Source organism: Dermacentor silvarum, chromosome 1, assembly GCF_013339745.2.
Source record: "Dermacentor silvarum isolate Dsil-2018 chromosome 1, BIME_Dsil_1.4, whole genome shotgun sequence".
Classification (NCBI taxonomy): Eukaryota; Metazoa; Arthropoda; class Arachnida; order Ixodida; family Ixodidae; genus Dermacentor; species Dermacentor silvarum.
Window position 1 is genome coordinate 330,721,047 of NC_051154.1, and position 16,355 is coordinate 330,737,401.

General features: G+C 48.0%; 1 protein-coding gene across 1 annotated transcript in view; it reads left to right on the top strand.

The window, feature by feature from the left end:
- LOC119443140 (AF4/FMR2 family member lilli-like) overlaps window positions 1-16,355 on the top strand; it is a 347,364-nt gene that overhangs the window by 893 nt on the left and 330,116 nt on the right. The window lies entirely within an intron of this gene.

A 16,355-nucleotide genomic window follows, 5' to 3' on the forward strand; every position in this document is an offset into this window, starting at 1 on the left:
GTTACCTTATTTAGCGAAAGCAGGCGCGTACGTAGCTGTCGGGCAATGCTTAGGACCAGGCGCCGGCGGCCCGCCGACGCGTGTCAGCGGTTGGTAGATATGCGGTGGTTACTCCATACGCTTTTCAGCAGCTCAGTCATGCAAAATTTATCGAATCTGCTGCAGCGCACGGTGTTTATAACCAAATGTCAAAGCAGAAGCGTAGCGCTCGAGCTACGCGGTACCTGCGGCGAACTGAGACAGCTCAGGTGCTAGATTTCGTAGTTACCTTTATTTGCAGGGCCACGCAGGGCGCGTCTGAACGCAGAGACAATGTTTTGGCGGACACAGGGGCTGCATTTATCTTCGATATGACACGATTTTTTCAAATCGTTGCGAAGTGTATTTACCGACTAGTTCTCTTGCAGAATGCTTCAATTTGTCTGATACCGGTGTCACACGGCCTCTTTTGATCGCGATCGAGCACGACCTGGATCGATATGTTCGACCACGATTGGCTCCCATCCGCAGATTGACTAAGGACGCCAATCGCCGCCGAGAAATTCGATCCAGATTGGGCTCGATCACGATCAAAAGTGCGCCGTGTGACCCCCGGATTAGGCACTGGAATGAAGTCGTGTTTGAAAGAATAGCAAATGTAGCCTCTGCCACTGCATACGAGAAAATATTGCATCAAAGAGATGACAATTCTCGGAACCTATCTGAAATGTGCCGAAACGGGCTTACCAAAATGCGTAACTTAACGGGTTAATTAACTGACATTGGTTCACATTAGACTGAAATGCTAAGTCCTCAGGTGATGCAGGAAACCGGTGAAGCGTGAACATACCACATCAGCAGTGGTCTCGCGGAGTGCTGTATTGTGAACACACTATAGTCCCCAAAATCTTTATTTTCCGCTGGTTGTTTGTGAACCCATAAAGTGCACAGTGCTATACATGCACAATGTATATTAAAAATTAAACGGAATCATAAAAGGAAAGCTACCACTCCGCAACGCAAGCGCAAGGCAACCTCACAGTCCAGTCCGAACAGGCGACACTGACACATACTCTCCACACCAGACTGTCCGAAGCGCCCTCGTGAAAACGTATATTGAGCCACTCTTGCACTGAACTGGCAGTGCTCATTGACACGTGCGCAAAGCTTCAGTGCTCATGCTTGTTTCCAGCTAGCCAGCGCGCCGTCTGATTGCAGACGCCAGCTATGTATCAATTCCTATCTGCCAACAAATGCGACATTCCAGTAATGCATGTCAGTGCGCTGAGGATGTCTCCTCACTGACGATCTTCCCCCATGGGATAATTACGACTATCTTGCTGTGTGACTTCCAAGCACATTATTAACGCGATAGCGTTAAGGGCCCCATGTCGCCAAAAATCCGGTGTCGGTGGTGGCGTGGGTGTCGGCGCCGGCGTCCCGTGAGCGAAAATTGCCCTATTATTTAGGTATATGTATATACCACACGTGGCTATATGACACGCTGTGTATGCGGCCACACCATTGTATCACTAAAGTTGCTCATAGCTTGTGTCACATTCTTGACAAAGTTATTCCTCGGAATTGCGAAAATGACAGCCCACAAACAAATTTCATGTAAGAAAACACCTACAGCGCATGTATTTTACGTTAAACATTCTCAGACTAAAATATTAAATGGGCTAAGCAATAACAGAAACCTGAAAAGATGTAATTGTTTTAGCGCAGCTGTTCTCTACCTGCGGTATCGGCCCACGCTAAATAGGACGCGTTTCAACCAGAAAGCTCGCCTTCGTGCATGGCGTTCGCCGCGAGCGTTTCCCGGTAAGCATTACGGTTACATAAGTTGCAGTTGCCGGAATGCGTGAGAAGCTGTCAGGGCTCTTTGAATGCTATCGCGTTCCGCTCTTAAAGGCGATGCTTAAGCGTCCTCCATTTTTTACAATTTGATTAAATGTGATACGGCAGAAAGACGAAGTGGTGCACGGTTGTCTGCTTTCTGTAAATGTCATTATTCATTTCTCGCCATTCTTATTCACTTCTGATGACTTAGATGGGCACAACTTCGGCGCACTTGCAGGAGAAGGGGGAGGGACAACTCGACGCTTTGAAAAGTATGACTGATGGCTGGCGTTCCTACAGCGACGCTGCGTCGCGACGAAACGGGTAGAGAAATGATGGCGGCGAGGCGAAGACTGAACGAACGCTTGGCGTTCGTTTCTCATCGACAATGGAGAGCAGATCGATATGTAAGCGGTGGCTCGAAGGCTGCAGTTGCCTACCGTAGCCGCAGGGTGCGGCAGCTCGAAAAACTTGCCTCGTGACAACCCTTTCAGAGAGCACTCTTCCTCGCAAGAATAGAAGCGTTCAGTCGCCAGTCATTCCGATTGTGGAGGCATTTACGGCCCAAATATTGTTCTCGAGTGATCGTGGCACTTGATCGCCGTTTTCCAATTCAACACCTTGCCGTGCCTATAGCTTACTTCGGTGCAGTATAATTTAACCTTGCATCAATTTTGTCGATCGTGCATTAGCGTGCCACGCGCTTCATCACAGCCGTCATCTTCGAACCTCGTTGCACTAAGGTATTTTGCACGCACATTTTATGAAATTGTGCAGTGAAGCAAAAGTTGTAGAGAGAGATGGAAAGTAACCACCTTGATACACGTGATTTGCTGCTTTATACTGGTGGAGGGGGGAAGGGGAAGTAAATTAAAAAAAATGGAAAAAGCAGAAACCGCCCTATATCTCGTTGCACATCGTCATTCGCAAACAAGGTGCAGCAGCAGAAGCGTTGCCACAAAATGCAGGTGCACGAGGACGCAAACTGTTGCTGTATAGACCTTTTCACTGTTTACAAACATGCGCCCTGGACGGCTTCCGGTTTGGCTCAATTACGTAGTCCGCTAAATATAGCGAGCAAGAAAGGCAATGGCGGTTATACAGATTAGCAGGGCCCGATTTTGTAGCGATGCCTTCCGCTCGATTATATGCCACTCTTATCATCCACCGTTCACGGCTGGCTGATCGCTTTGATAACGCAGGCGGGACATCGCTCTGACCACTGACAAAGTGCGAAAAGTGCTAAAGGTAATACCATCGGAGAAGGAATCGCTACAAAATCGCGGCTCATGAGTGCGCTTTGTGATCCGGCACAGTAGACTGATAAGGCCCGTGACCGGAAGTTTCTTGGGAGTGCACTATCGCTGCTGTTATCGCGCGAGCGAAATCAGGGCCGGTATTCTGTAGCGATGCCTTTCATATGCTAATGCCTTTTCACGCTTATCCTGCTTGCTCAGTGGTCAGAGCGACGGTCCGCACGCGTTATCAACGGGATCACCGGCTGTGAACGGTGGATAATAAGACTAGTATAGAATAAGGCATAACGCGTCGCTACAAAATACTGGCCCAGGTTGCACATTGGAACATCTTAATGGTACGGCGAAGTGTGAGTTTAGCCGCACTATTTAGTAAACGAGCCCGACGCTGTTCGACAGTTGCTGGTGCTTAACGTTTACCTGGAGCTTTCACGTATCGACGCTGTCATTCAGCAGTGATAGCTTCCGATTTCGCCGCAGGCAACACTTCGTTCTTAGATTTAATCCTGTACTTTGTTGTATAATCCATAACTTCAGCATAACTGCCACTGTGCGAGGCAGTGGTGAGAACAACTGAGGCCGCATTCACAAAGCTTTTCGTTCACAAGTGGTCTTTGGTATTGCCCGCCCTTCCTAGCTAATAATATGTACAGCACCAGGAACAATTTTATCGTAAGAGTTTTATGTGAATAGGCACGTTGTCTCGGCAAACAAATATATTTTCCCATGCAGTTCCATTCAGTTGAATAACAATTAAATTTCTTTAACAAATAGGTGAATAGGTAAAGTTGGCTCGTCTCGTGGTTCTTTCTGGTCCCTTCCTTATCCCGCTAACTATTCGTCTGATAAGGTTGGGCAGGCTGGTGAATAAAATGAATCTAAGTAGTTCTTTTGCTTATTTAAAGATGCTGGAAATATTTTAGTTTGTTACAGTGGTGCTAAGAATGTTAAAAGATGCTCTGAGATATGTTTTGCCGCGTTAATACAAGCCTTTCTGTGCAAACGCTGAAATAACGCCTTGATGCCTCTTTCGTAAAGGTTTCTTTTGCTCGCGTGTTTGTGTGTGTGTGTGCCGCGAATGTGCGTATGTGTGTGCGTGTGTGCGTGTGTGCGTGCGTGCATGTGTCTCGGTGTGTGTGTGTGCGCGCGAATGTGCGTATGTGTGTGCGTGTGTGCGTGCGTGCATATGTGTCTCGGTGCGTGTGTGCATGTGTTCGCGTGCGTGCCTGCATATGTATGCGTGAGTGTGTGCACGTGCATGCGTGCATGTGTGCGTGCATGTGTGCGTGCTTGCGAGTCTCTGTTAGTGAGTGTGTGTGCGCGTGTGTGTGCGTATATATACGCGTGCATGTGTGCGTGCGTGTATGTGTGCATGTATGTGAGTGTGCGTGTGTTAGTGCGTGCATGTTTGTCTGCGCGCGTGAGTGCGTGTGTGTGCGTGAGTGTCTGTGCATGTGTGCGTGTGCGCGTTATGGCGCGTGTACGTCCGTATATGCGTGCATGCATGTCTGCGTGTCTGTGCGTGAGTGTGTGTGCGCGCATGCGCGCGTGTGTGCGTGTGTGCGTGCGTGCAGGTGTGTCTGTGCGTGTGTTCGCGTGTGTGTGAGTGTGTGTGCGTATGCGTGCGTGCGTGCATGTGTGTCTTTGTGCGCGTGCGTGTAAGCGTTCCTGTGTGTGCGGGCATGCGTGTGCGCGCGCGTGTTGGCAAGTGTGCATGTGTGTATGTTCTTGTGTGTGTGTGTGTGTGTGTGTGTGTGTGTGTGTGTGTGTGTGTGTGTGTGTGTGTGTGTGCGTGCGTATATGCGAGCGTCCGTGCGTGTGTGTGTGCGCGCGCACTTGTGTGCATGTGTGCGTGCGTGTGTGTGATAGTGTGCGCGCGTGTGTGTGTGCTTATATGCATGCGTTCGTGCGTGCGCGCATTTGTACGTGTCTGTGCGCATGCGTGCGTGTGTGCTTGTGTGTTTGTGAGTGAGTGTGTGCGTGCATGTGTTTATGGGTGCATGTTTGTCGGTGTGCTCGTGTGTTTGTGAGTGTGTGTGTGTGTGTGTGTGTGCGTGCATGTGTGTCTGTGTGCGCGCACGTGCGTGGGTGAGTGTGTGCGTGCATTCATGCATGTGTACGTGTTTGAGGTGTGTGTGTGTTCGCGCGCATGTGTGTGTGTGCAGACCCGCATAAGCGCGAGGGCCTGCGCAAAGTCTTGCATAATGGCTTCACCTTAAGGGTGATAAGAGATTATAGGTATGCACGCGCGGTCAGCAATGTTCCCTGCGAGTTGAAAGGCGGGCGGAGTTGATCCATCCATCTTTGGTAAGCACCGGATGGCTCAAGTGGCTTGGCGGAATGCGCTGGCGTCCGGCGTCCAATATCTGCTGTTGTGAGTGGTCTATTGTCTAATTGGCGTTTGGTAGCACTCCAATAATCTCTTTGGTAATTAAATGACTGACACCGGCAAGAGTTGTGTTCCATCTCTCGGCACTTGAAACATTTGTACGACAACGCGCCATCGTTGCACAATCTTGTTCTAGTTGGTTATAGTTGAATTCATACATATCCGCACAAAATAAAGTAAATCAGTAGGGGCCAAATTCACAAATCGTTTTGTTCCTAAGAGCCGTTTTCTATTTTCCTTTGCTAACAATAGGTACAGCATGACGATTAGCTGACATATGCTCTTACGAACAATTGTAGAGGAAGAACGCTTTTTGGGAATAGAAGCCATGGTCCTAGAAGTGTGAGAAAATAAAAATGCTTTCTTCCTTTTTGGTCCTCTTCTCGCATCTTACGTGTCCATTACTTTTTTTGCGATGATATGTATAAAGGCAACTGTTCGTAATGCCATCAATCTACAGCAAGCGTAGTCAAACGCAGCGCTGAAGCACAGGCGACTTACGGGCCGTCTATAGTCCGACGTAACGCGCGTGCGCGCACACGCTACGTCACGTTGGCGAAAACGACCCCCTCTATAGACCGTTTTTTCATGGGCGCCGCCATTGCGTAGGCAGTGGCGCCATCTATGGCCAGTTGGCTTGCTGGCTTGGGCAAACGCCCGTGTTGTATGCTGTGGTATACGCTCGGCGGCAGTTTCTGATGGATTTTTTCGTACACGCATGGTCTATTTAGCATGAAATGGTGTCTTCTACGTGGGGTATGGTCCTGTGAGGCGTAGTGAAGGAATTTAAGTCTGAAGTAATTAAGCGGCTGGAGTAAACTGCTGGTGTTAGGGCGGACGGAGCACCCAGCGCGAGGTGGGCGCGTTTGTTTGAGCTTACAATCAGCCTCGGATATCAGTTAGGTATTTCTGAAAATTCGTTTCACGAATATGTTACCTTACTGCAGCATTCTCGGCACTGTAATTCTAAGCTCTGGTTTAGCTGTAACGAGTAGTTGCGAAATATTTGACGATCTTAACAGCATGGGTACCGTTCTGCTGGAGAATAAGTCGTGCTGTTTACTTTGACAAGCGTTCAAGTTGTTATGTGTAGATACACTGGGCGACTGCCTTGTATGCTGGGCAAGGTTACCGCCCACAAATGATATAGTTTGGTTAATAATAACTGCATATGGTACAGTGTGAATGACACTTTTCGAGTGGCCGAACGACCAGCTGCAGACTGCGCGAGCGTCCGAGGCAGTACTAAATGCTGTGCTATAGATCTGTTTGTTCTATATAGCGTATGGTCCAAGTGGTCCAAGCATGCGGCACGACCATGGGAAATCATATTGCGTCGTTGTCCCGCGTTGTGTTTTATTTGGCCTCAAAAGAAGAACATATGAACTCTTTTTTTTTCAGTCTCCCAAGTTCAGTTATTTACGACGCATTCACCCACGTTACGGAAATTGTGTCCTTACAAATAGCTATTGGATTCTCTTTATGCGATCCCCTTTGTATATTGTACCTTACAGGGCAAAAAAAGGCAATGCTGATCTAAGCACGAAGCAATTGTGTGTATCATGATGGTTTGGCAAACGCAGTGCTTGCTGTGTTGAGCAAACCCTTCGGCCTCTTGCAGGAGGCTAACGTAAACATAGTGATTTGAAGTCTACTAGACTTAAAATGCGTGAGATCGATGCCGGTGGCTGATGCAAATGTTTTAGAACAACTCTTCGTCGAGTGAAAACCGATACATCCAACATAGTTCACAACACATACACACACCGCGGCTGATGATGCGCGTCGCATTTTTGCACATCCAAGAGAAATTTCCTGATACTGTAGCTACTGCTCCACCTAAAGGCTACCCAGTGGTTGTTCGACGATTTCGAAATAACTGACATCCCGTAAATTGCACTCAGAACTAGCTAAAACACATCCGAATCGTTCTGCCGCGCGCGACCGGCAACACATTCAAGCCGCGCCGGCTCGCCCAAGCCAGAGATGAGGGAAAGCTCGTCGCGCGCCCTTTCCTCCTCGCCCGATGAAAAGGTCTATAGTCGGGTGCACCGGCGCAGCCAACGTAACCGGGGGCTTCCGACGCGCCCCGTCGGGCCCGGCGCCGAAATCGCCGAAATGGCTCCTGACTAGAGTGTACTAGAATATGTCTAGTACACTCTACTCCTGACCCATTCGCGCGTCGGAGGCGACGGCACCGTCAACCCGCAATGCATCGCGCGCGAAGAAAGAAAGGCGCCCACGCCGCTTCGCCGGCGGCGTTCAAAGCGGCGCGCTGGTTGGGGATCGTTCTGCGCAGGCTCCGAAGACAGCTGCGGATGGCGCGCGCGTTGAAGTATTGGCAGTATTTTAGCCCCTAGAACGACCAAGAGGGGCGCTGTGAGCGTCGCTCCCACATGAAAAATATGTGACGGCTAAAGGTAGCAGAAATGCAGCTGTGATGAAAAATAGGGCACTGTGGAATTACAATAGGTACGAAGTGGTGAGAGGGATTTGGAAAGGGGTGATGGTTCCTAGTTTGACTATCGGCAATGCGGTCCTGTGCATGAGATCAGAGGTTCGAGCAAGGTTGGAAGTTAAGCAGCGAGGGGTAGGTAGACTGGCTCTGGGAGCACACGGAAATACACCAAATCAGGGGGTACAGCGTGACATGGGATGGACGTCATTCGAGGGCAGGGAAGCCAGCAGCAAGATAGAATTTGAGGAGCGATTGAGAGAGACGGCAGAAAAGCGGTGGGCAAGGAGAGTTTTCAGTTATTTGTACATGAGGAATGTTGATACAAAATGGAGGAAGCTGACCAGAAAACTGTCAATCAAATATTTGGACTGCAGGAGGGGTGCAAACCAGGAAACAGCGGTTAAGAAAAAGGTTAAGGAAACAGAGAGGGGTCTGTGGAAAACAGGGATGCAGACGAAATCAGCACTGGACACATACCGAACTTTCAAGCAAGAAATTGCCAAAGAAAATATCTACGATAATTCTAGGGGAAGCTCTTTGTTGTTTGAAGCCAGGACGGGAGTATTGCGGACTAAGATGTACCGAGTCAAGCACCAAGGTATAGACACGTTGTGCTGTGCGTGTGGAGAAGAAGAGGAAACGGCTGAACACCTCATACTTTTCTGTAAGGGGCTTAACCCTACAGTGCAAGGCAACGGGGCTGATTTTTTCAAAGCATTGGGGTTTAGGGACAGTGAAGGCAAAATAGACTTTAAGCGGGTAGAAATAACCAAACAGAGGTTATCTGATTGGTGGATAAAATTAAGGCAGGGGTGAAATTTCACCCACCACAAAGTACAAATTATGTTAATAGCCATGGCTAGGTGGCGTATGCCACCGCCCGATTTAAAGGGTTCAGCCTCATCCATCCATCCATCCACGACGTCATGGCAAGGATTCGCGCTTGTCGTCTGCTACAGTTCAGGCTGCGTCCGGGCGTCTTTTGCAGTGTTCCCGTTTATTCGTTCTCGTTCTCTATGCTAGTACACTTAGACAGTTCTCTCAAACATATTTTTACGATGTCTTCGTTCGTCAAACTTTATTGAAAGAACTTATTGCTTATACAACAATATATTTCTCAAGGACAACGTTACAGTGCCACGGCCAACGGAGCCCAGTCCAGAGTGGTGTGGGTTTTTCATTCGCAGTTCTACACTCTGGAGCGGTAGCGTGCGTGGATAATAAAAGCATAAACGCGAAAACTTAGCCTCGAACGATCCAGTTAAGCGACCATACTTGCGTGTTGCAACAAGCATGTAAGAAACGTTGCCTATATTTGATTTATACAACATTTACCTTGACCTCAAACTCGCTAAAACTTGTTTGCTCACGACGAGCTGTTCATGGCAAAATATCGAATTTTCATATTTATTGACACGAACGTTCGGCAGTAGCACGAGGACTGTAGTAAAGATTCTGCCAGTGCCGTTTGATTTTTCAACGGCTTCTCAAAATTAGGCCATTTTTAATCGGTTAATTTTAAGCGGTGGTATTTTTAAGTAAAGATCATTGAGGCCACTAAACCACTAAATTATGGCGAGCTATTTAAGCTGCTTGCCGCGCACAAAAAGGCATGGACAAATATTTATTCGCTTTTCAGTGCTACATGCTCTACTCAGTTCAACAATTTACCGCTGCTTGTTGCTTGGGGAACCGATGTGACCGATCTGCTTGGTGAAACAGACACAGCTGCTCGGCGCAACGTTTTGGGCGAAATGTGGCTTTTGACCATATGGCTGCAGCCAGCAAGAAGCCGAAGCTTCATTCTTTAGTGGTATACGACACATTGAAAATATCAGCATTCACCGAAGGAGGTCAAAACTCAACTGAGTTCATATGAGGCTTCTATATAGTGTCTGCTTTATGGGGCGGGTATACGAGGGGGTCTTTCATGGACTGACTCTGCGAGTAGTTCTAAGTGGGTATAGTTAAACACCATTGTAGTTCGACACATCGTCATGCAAACGGTAGTTAGATTTTCCTCTTTCAGGCAGCCAAAGCTGCTTTCCAGTGCATCAATTATATTATAGGCATCTTGAAACTGCAGCGCACACAGAAAAAACGAGGACACAAGGCAAAGGTGACACACAGGCACTGGTGTGTTACCTTTGCCTTGTGTCCTCGTTTCTTGTGTGTGCGCTGCAGTTTGAAGATGAATAGGTACCAACTCGCCAAGTTTCAGTACTTTTATATTTTAGGCATTTCCAATTGGCGCTGTAAAGCACTGCTTCAAGTATAAACCGCATGCACGCGATCTTGCGCGCGACAGCGACAAGCGACGCTATGGAGATAGCTTTTGCGTTCGCTCGTCGCCTACAAGTCGTACGTACCGCATGTGAGCGACGAGACGAGCGACGTCTCCCCGGTGTTGCCGGCATGAGGACAGCAAATAATCACCGAAACTGGCGTGACGCGTGCTTTATTAATTTAAGTGGATGTGTTTTAGTGTAAAGAGCAGCATAAATATTTCTAAAGGGCAATTGCACTACGTTCTTATCCTTGCACGTATCAAAATTCAGTCGTTTGCTCGTTCCGTGCCACAATCGGCAGTACTTGACTGATGTATATCCAGTTCCGGCTTCGCGCTATTGGCTAGTCGCTCATAGCACTTCCGGGCGACGAGTGACGAATTCTAGACTTTCAGAACCGAGCGATCGAGTGACAAGAACGAGCGATCTGTTCGCGCGACGGGCCGTTTCGTCGCTCGAAGCCGTCGCTCGTCGCCGTAGCGCACAAAATCGCTCTCAGGCGGTTTGGGCTTCATGGTTTCAATTCGAAGTTGTAGTGAACGAATGGGTTTCGCGAACAGTGTGTGCCTCGCTATAACGCCCTGTCACAGACCCCATGAACGAGGCGCAGACCCCGGACCAAATTCCAAAGCCGATTTATCAGCTTCCGAACAGAATCCCACGAAAGCAAGGACAATTAAGAATGGGCCCTCTGGTGCGCCAGCGAACGCCGGTTGCTGTCCAAAGACCGAGTCAGAGCCCAGAGTTGTGAAAACACAACAAAATATATTCTTCACACAAGGCAGTTACACACACACGTGCACACTTAGGCTAGACACAACACAATACAAATCAAATGGGTATTAACAAACACAAGAAAATAATTCACGACAAGCCCTAAAAGTCCAACACGTAAATTACAAAATGAATAGGAACACTAAGTGTCCAATCGTATTCACCGTGCTGGTCCTGGAGTCAGACGATCTCGGCGTAGCTCGGGGCAAATCTCGAAGAAGGAACTTCTTCCGGAAATGCAGACGCTCGATGAACTCGCCGACTAGCTTGCCGGGGAATGCTGTTCTTCCGCAGACGCTCGGTCTTCACGTTACATCACTTCACCGGTGCGTACTGAACTCCAACTGATGATTCTCGCACGGCGGTTATATAGCTTCCACAGGCGTTCTTGAACTTTCCTATCGGAGTCGTGATCTCGTAGTGTGGCCAAAGCCTGGGAATTTTGTATTCTTTTCTCGGGGGGGGGGGGGTGCCTTCGACCGCCACCGTCGGAGTGTTGTCGAGGGGGGATGATGATGACTCATGCTGTTGGCGCACGCTCACGCTGTAGTTATCTCTCGACTCGCCGGGTGAGAAGGTGTCTCGGCGCGCGCGTGTGCTCTCTCTCTCTCTCTCTCTCCGGTTAACGTCGCTTCGTCGATGCTCTTCTAGACGTCTAGGCGCCGTTGTTCGCGTTGCTGTTTGAGGCGTATGCGCTCTCCCCCTCTGTTAAAGTTGCCGCGGGGCCGGCGTGTTCTTTCGCTTGCTTGCGTGACACGCGGCGCGCGCTTGGATTACGCGCTCTTTTGTGACATGCCCTAACGATAGTTGGTTGCTTCCATTGCAGGAGGTGTGCCATACCGATAAAGAACGCTTCAGGCCACTATGAAACAATACATCGCTTGCAAAGGCTTGGCTCTTGATCTTAACCATGACCATTTTCTTTCAGGTGATTGCTATACATACATGAAGCGCAGTCGGGTTAAAATCCACGTAGAATGCTTTTTCGAGGCGGCTGCTTCGGAGAACGATGAAAATAGTAGCCAATTTATTTTGCGTAAAAAATGGGCGCCTATCTTTTCCTTTTACGCATTACTACATCGCCCAGATTTGAGTAGAACTACTAACCAAAGCAATAAGAAGCTTGATGAAAACGTAGCCGGTGTTATCGTATTCTAACATACTGATTTATATTTATAAAGTTGACACCAAATACGAATATTACTGTTCCGTGTGAAACGAAATGTCTGTCATAATTAAGAACTAAAGAAATGCTAAGTTTGTAGCGAACCATAGTGAAAAATAAAATTCTCCATGCTGAATTTGCAGACATTCTTCTTACGCAATAGTTTTGTACAGACACGGCGCACCTCTGCTTTGCAAAAGCAGTAACCCCTGCAACTCTATATAGCTTCGATATTCAAACAAGAAATTTTCGCTATTCACGCAGTTTCGAAAGAGACACTTTACTTTAGGTGTGACAGCGGACAGCAGAAAGCATCCAAAACATCCTTGAGAAAGTACGGCTGGCGCCCATGCACCGAGCATGCACGAAGCGAACTAGCGCGCACGGCAGCCGAAAGAGCCGGAGCGAGCGGCGTCCTGGGCGTGACGTCACCGCAAGAGGGCGCCACTCCAATTTCTCACCGCTAATAGAGTGGATGGCATCTCGGCTGGCGTAGCGTGACTGGCCGCAAACCACCAAACGTTCGCCCGCGCGCCCATAACGTCGGACTATAAACGGCCCTTTAGTAAAGTAACCTCGCAACAAAATAGACCAGGCAGCTGTAGGAGGAACAACTAAAGCTTGCATAATGCAGATGGTTGAAGTTGGCAAATTTGGCTGAATTCCAATATTCTAACGCAATTAAGAGTTTCTGAACAAGGCATGTCAAGGTTTCCACGATGACACCGGTCTTCGCCATGGTTTTTTGTTAATGCTTCGTTCGGCCATTGCTGATTACTTCAAGTCTCCATATTCCTGTGACCATCTGTCTTGCTTGACTGCTGTAATGTAGTGCGACGCACAAGTAGCCGAGATACCCGAGATAACGGCGGGCGAGCTAAGGGCGATACCGACTCGATTTAAATGCAGATTTTCTGCTTTACCATCTGATAAACAGTTTGCTTGCATGGAGTGCTCGTTTCAAAAGAGGTTGTCCGACACTTTTCGCGTGTATCGCAACCTGAAGGTAGCACGATTGGTTTGCGTAAATACCCCCTTTTTTATTTACTGATTTCACTGGTAAACGACCCACAAATATTACTGGAATTGTACACTTGATGAAATGTTAAGTTTGAAGCTTTTTTAATAGTAATCTTGCTTCTGAGGGTTTTCCCGTCATATTTATGAAACTGGGAGAAAAATTAGGAGACGTCGCGTGAGTAGGCTTGCAGCAGTTCAGCTGCCTGCTGAAGAAGAAAAATGCACTGAGAACAGTTTTCAACAAACACAATTTATTTATAAAAGTAAGAACTAATTAATCCACTTTATAAGCTCTCAGGGAGGTTATCTGGTTAAAATGTGGTTGGCCCTACTGCACGCTCGTACCTGCTACAGTCTTGCTAGCATAACACTCAGCTGCCTTTTCAGGAATGTCAAGCCATCGCAGATAGATGCAGAGATGTGTGGACACAAATCGCTCAAGAAGTTTTCCAATCACATTGTGCTGATAACATGGGTTATCTGGCAAGGTTACATTATTTCCAATAATTACTTCAGTGCTTTCAATGGTGTTTCTCAGGCAGCTCAAATCTTGAGCTTTAGCAAAAGACTTGAGAACGCCCTCACATTAACAATCAAAAACGAGAATTTGTCTGTTTGCATAAACTAAAATTTGCCGTCTTGGACATATTCATTTAGTTGAGCAAGGTGGTGTTCCTGTCCAGGTTCTTCAGCCGCTAGCATGTACATGCACACAGAGCAGTGTTCCACAGTGCGGATAATCGGCTTTAACAAAAAGCTTGCCAAGTGGGCGAGCACATCTTCCCCAAGAGAAGAAACTTCCTCTAAGTCGAGAATGAAGTCGCTTCTCTCATCACTCTCTTCCGACTGAGTGATGCTTTGTGCTTGTTTAATTTTTGCTGAGAAAAAATCGACCAGGTAGGTACTGTCATCGATCGCGTATCCAGGAAACGAGTTTGCAAGTGCCCCAATAGTTCTAGCTACAAAAAAAAAGTCAATTCACAAACGTCTAGAATAAATCTACGCCGTTGCAACAAGTCAAACATGGCGATCACACCATACTGCAGCCTTATAATCACTAGAGAAGGCACGCCAACATATACAAGCAACTTCTCTGTGAAAATGAAAAGATTACAAAGGGACGTTATCCTTAACGAAATCATGATCCTCACTCGCATATCTTCGTTGTGTCCGTTTGTCACGTTTTACTTGCACTGTCCTTTTCTTGTTCAACGTCGCAGCGGTAACAAAATACCCGCGGCTCTTTTGCGGTCGATCCAGTGCACAGAGTGACAAAGCAGCCCGTCATGTTTCGTCAACAAGCACGAACATCACAAGGGACTACACAAAACACGCGCTCTCGCACCACAACGCCACAAAGAAAGCAAATCGAGCGCGCGTCCGTTCTGCTCGACAGCCGGCGCGAAAGAACCAACATGGCGCCGAAAACCCAGAGCGGCGGCGCGCGGCGGTTCAAAGGCTATCCCCACCCTGTAAAGCGGCGCTGGCATTGAGGCGCCCTAGCCGATGATGATGATTTATTGGCATCCCCTTTGAAACGGGGCGGCGACAAATAGTCACCTAGCCTGCTTGATTTAATTAGGTATACTATACATGTTCTTTATCTAGCATTTTTGTATACTTCTCATTATTATTTTTCTTTTTCAAAAATTTACCTTCTACCGCTGCCTGATTTTAAGAGATAAGGTCGATCCATCTTTTCCCTGCTTTTTTTTCCACCAGTACTCTAATCGTCTCTTGCTGATCTCTACGGCTGATCTGTTTATGTTTCCTTCCACTTTAAACCCAAGCGCTTCTGGGAGTTGCACGTTACCTACGGTTCTCGCTGGGTGGATCCCGTCGCATTCCATCAGGATGTGCTGAGTGGTTTCTGGATCTTTACTGCAGCATACACATGTCTCATCTATAGTCGGATACAACTTTAGAAGACAGCGGCATTTGCCCATCAAAGGCGGATGCAGGCGAGCCGGCACCAATAGGCGCACACTTCAGGTGACGTCATGAGCCGGACGGCCGGTGTCCCCACCGAGGAGAACATGCCTAACATGGCCGCCCTCGCTTCGAACTGGGCCGAGTCGCGTCAGCTCTGTGCGTCTCCCTTCGTCAGAGTGAATTCGAATTGCTTGTGGTGGTCTGTCATGCCGGAAATATAATTGTGAGCTAACGATGCACAATTTGTGCCGCGTGAGTTTGTTCTGAGCCGTGAGCCGGCGAAGAAAGATTGCAGCGAACATAGGTGGCGCTGCGCTGCGCTTCGTGTGGAAACAGGATCCCGCGGCGACATACCGTTGCAAGCAAACATCGTACGTGTTTGTTCCGTGGTGTTTTGTTTTGCTCCTAAGTGAAGTTACGACGAGGAGAGTTCGCCAAAGTCTGGTACCTACTATGAGCGGCGGGTGTGTTTGTGTACTGTGCCCCTGCGTTTCTCGTCGGACGTGGTGAAGTGATGGAGCAAAGCCATTATCAGGATAAATGAGAAAAGCCTGCGCGGATGAAACCAACCTGCGAGTTTCTCAACAGAAAAGATTTGTGAAAGCAACCTCCAACGCAAAGATTCGTTGCTGCCAGCTCAGCGTGCAAACGACCGATCGTTGGCAGCAGTGTGATAAGATAGCCGAGCGTCTAGCAGCGTCGTTCGAGTGTTGTGTAGCACCGTCGATTGATTGCTTTCCACCAATGCTAACAATCAGGGACTAACACGCGCTGCTTGAGCGAATGTCATTGGATTGTTAACGGTCAGGCGTTTGGAAGCAGTGTTTGTTTCCTTAATGTCAGCCTGAATGATAATATAAAATTATGACTGATAGACTGGTGCTGTTGCAAGGGAGCTTGGCATGAATTCGTGTCGCTGTGTGGCTTAGAACTCTTCGCTCACTGCACGCGCCAGCTGTAGAAAGCCTGCTGTGACACAATCGCGCATAAGCTGTGCTGTCAGCGCTCGACTTGCTTTCCCACAACACAGCTTTGCGCTTTGTCGTGATATGTCGCTACTAAAAAATTCCTATGACAGTGAAGGCAACAGAGCCAATATGTACATTAAAAAAAGTACGACAAAGTAGCCACAGCTGCTTGTGAACTGACTCCTAATATTTCTACTCGCGTCTGCGTCAAATGTGTGTGCGTGTTTTCTTGTGTGTTTGTGTATATTTGTTATTTTGCCCTTTTTTGTATTTTATATGTTAGT